The sequence below is a fragment of the Egretta garzetta genome, unplaced genomic scaffold (assembly GCF_000687185.1).
Source record: "Egretta garzetta isolate BGI_Z169 unplaced genomic scaffold, ASM68718v1 scaffold377, whole genome shotgun sequence".
In the NCBI taxonomy this organism is placed as follows: domain Eukaryota; kingdom Metazoa; phylum Chordata; class Aves; order Pelecaniformes; family Ardeidae; genus Egretta; species Egretta garzetta.
Window position 1 is genome coordinate 113,801 of NW_009260339.1, and position 3,566 is coordinate 117,366.

Here is a 3,566-nt window from a genome sequence, read left to right on the forward strand (position 1 = left end):
GGTCTCCACAAAGACCCCAGGTTGAAAATATCTGCTATAGCTGTAAGCAATAACTCTTAGGTACTTGCTGTTCCAGACCTTAGAGGACGACACAATCTCAGTCTTAGCCAAAGTATTACATGGGCCGCCTACTACCAGATCTCTGGCTCCCTGTGCTTAACTTTGTGCTGTGCTTCACTTGTGAATGAAATCAAGCATAGGAAGCCAAAGTCCTTGGTCGATGTTACCTCTGAATCTTCTGTACAGCACAGAGGATTTGAATTATGGCTCCAGATCCAGCTTGTAGATACCTGCCCTCATCCTGTATGTTCTTTATTAAAATAGCCCCTCAGCAAATGTCATATTAGGAAAGGAAAGTTTGGGGGCTCTTTTCTCCTTTGAAGGGCAGTCACTGTGTCATGACATTATATCTCATCATCATCTTTATATTAGCAACCAAAGAGAAAGGCTCTAGACTGTATTTGATTTTTTAAAAGTAAGTAATAAAACTTCATTTTTTTCATTTTGGGACTCGATAGCAAAAGCACCGAACACTTCTGTTTACCTTTTTTATTACACAGTATTGGCATTCTTAAAGTCTGGGCTGAAAACTCATCATCTTTTTCATTAAAGTGCTCAGTATCAAACTTTCTGCAATTTATTGTTCCTTATTTTCCATGTATTACGACGAAACACTAAGCCTAGGATGTCCGTTGCCATCGTTAAAGCACTGCATCCTTGTCTGATTGGAAAGCCACTCCTCATTGTTCCCTTTTGAGCACTCTCCATTAAGCCAACTGGCTTCAGCTGCTGGCAGATAACAAGTGAGAACAAAAAGAGGTGTTAAAAAAAAGTGCCAGGAAAATCTCCAAGCAGTCCTCCGTGTGAACAGGCCTAGTGTGTTAGCCCCCCCAGGAGAAAACTCTGGCGAAGTTGAGAAGCCCCTTTCTTAGATGCCTGTGCTGCCCCGTGAGACTGACTCGTTCTCTGGGCAGGGCTGGTGCATTGCATCCACCTCTGTCTGACCGAGCTGCTGCTTTGCTTCGGACTTTTTTTGTCGTCTGCCGTATCGCAGGTTCTACAGGTCATGTAGCAAAAGCAACAAAACCAAAGACTTCAGAGCAAAAGTGTGCTAGAAACTTGCTTATGGGAGACAGAAGAAGATAGGCAGGGTGGAGCATAACCAGGCACAGCAAATGACCATGAGGTGGCTTGAAGACCAAAGGAGTGGAACGCAAAGTCCCAGGAATGATCCCCTTCTGCTTTGCAACAGTTAGCAGACCAGAGGTGAGGGTGATGGGCTGAGAGTGCGACATTGTAGAATGCATTCGTACATCCATTTTTCTTCCTTGGAGCTGTACTGACTGGTCTGCCTTCATTTCCCCATGAAGCCAACACCAATTTTACAATGTCCCTAGAGGATTCCAAACTCCCCCAAAACACTCTTGAAAACTCAGTGATGAAGGTGACTCGTGATTTTGAAGTGAGGCTGCTGGAGGGCAAACGGCTATTGGAGAGGCAGATGATTTGGCATCAGCAGGACCAGTTGCCAAAACAGCTTGGGAGGTGATGGCTTGTTCCCCACAAAGTAAATGACCCTCATAGTAACTCATCATCAACACATAAAAGTGTGAACTCTGCTGTGACCAGGCCAGATTAGTACTGTATTTCATGGCAGCAGTGTTCGGAGTGAATAAGGCCAAATTAGGTTATAAAACTACTTCAAATTGTGTTAAAGGGTCCCACATAGTGCAAAATCTGAAATCTGGCTTTTAGCGTGGTTTGCTGTGGTGGGTACCTAGCAGTGGTGCCTTTCAGCTATGGTTGGGTTTAGCACTAACATAAATCCCTGCTGCCAAATCCCACTGCTGCTGCGCAGGTCCACCAGGCTGGAGCATGATTTTCCACTGGCATCAGTGATCATGAGCCTTTGCCCTAGGAACAGCCTTGGACCAGGTGCAAACCCAGGTCAGTAAACAAAAGCACAGCTTCTGCCAGCAACAAGCAGAGGTACATTTTTAGGGATGTCCGGACACCAGTAGCAAAAACCAAAGGGATAGAGTTGCTCCTGGAACAGTGGAGCACATAAATGCTGTGGAAAAAAAAAATCTGTCCTTCAGGGAGCCATTTGCCATAGGAACCAGATGAGGTATGACCTTGGCTTTACTATGTTCATCTGCATGATCCTCAGCCCACCTCCCCTTCTGTGAAATAAAGTGTCAGGACCATTTTAAAACGAGCCTTCGGCGTACTCACTGCCGGCAGCACCGCTCGTGGTGAGCAGCTGCTCGTCATCAGTGTGCTCCATCGTAACGGTGACCACCTCGCTGCCCAGGCTTCCTACAGCATCTGCCTCCAGGAGGAGTCAGAGGAAGAAAGCAGAGGTGACAATACCTAGTGCCCTGAGGAGCCTGGAAACCAAGGACTCCAAAGGGGAGTGGGAGGGAAGGAAGGCTCTTAAGCGCCAGGCTTTCTTACGTTTTATTTTCCTTTAACGAGCACAAGCTTGCTTGGACCCTCACATCCACATAAGGGTGCATGTAGTTGCCAAGCTGCGTTTGTGTGTGCAGCTATCACAGAGCTGTGGAGTAATGGGTCCAAAAAGGGATTAGACAAACTCAGAGAGGGTAAGTCTGTGCTAGTTGTTAAACTTGGTGGTCTGGACACAACCCCGGGCCTAGAGAGCCTTTAAGTTGCTGGTTGCTGGAAGCCAGGAGAGGATGCCAAGTGGAGCCTCAGTCTCTGCATTTCCCATTCTTAAGGATCTTCCCTAAGGATTTTCTACTGGTCCCTGCTAGGATGCTGAGCTAGACAGACCTTTGATCTGTCCATGTTCCTCTGCCTTCATGTTGTTATTCCCATATGTAATTTGGGCACAAAAGTGAGAAATGAGCTAAGCTGTGCTCCTCGATCCCAGCACCATCCCCAGCGTGCCCAGTACTCATAGGTTCTGCACTCCTAGCGTGTGCTGGCTAAAGGCTGGCGGCTACATGCATCGAGGGGGAATTCATAAATCTGTTGCTGTTTTCACACTCCTGAGGTTCAAAACATTGTCCTTGCCAGAAACCATAGCCTTTTCGTCTCGCTAGTTGGGAAGTGGGATCCCGCTGACTTGCTTTCTGCCACAGATGCTCCCACTCTACCAGTGTTTCACTCTTTCTCTATGGGGAGGTCCCATCCCTGCGTGGAGTGATATACGAGCCAACAAACAGGCAAAGTGTTTGCGTCTGGACCAAGGTTCATGGGCCACTTCATGGTATGCCGCTGACATGCGTTTTCTGGTTTACTGCGGGGTAGGAGCAAACACCTCACCCACAGGCATTTCAAAGAGAAGCAGCTAAGCACATGTTGCCGTGAAATCCCCTCCTCGCTGGGGCAGAGGCGCATTGCTAACAGATTTTTGTCAGGCTCCTGCTGGCAGAAGGTAGGGTGGTCCAGGCCCCAGGGAGACACACCTTTCTGTGCAAGCATAGGCTGCCGCATGTGAAGGCGGGGGGCAGCCCATATTCCATGCCCTGGGGTAATTTTTTTCAGAAATAGGGCTCAAAAGCAGCCATTTGAGTAACTGAATTTCTAAATAAAAATGA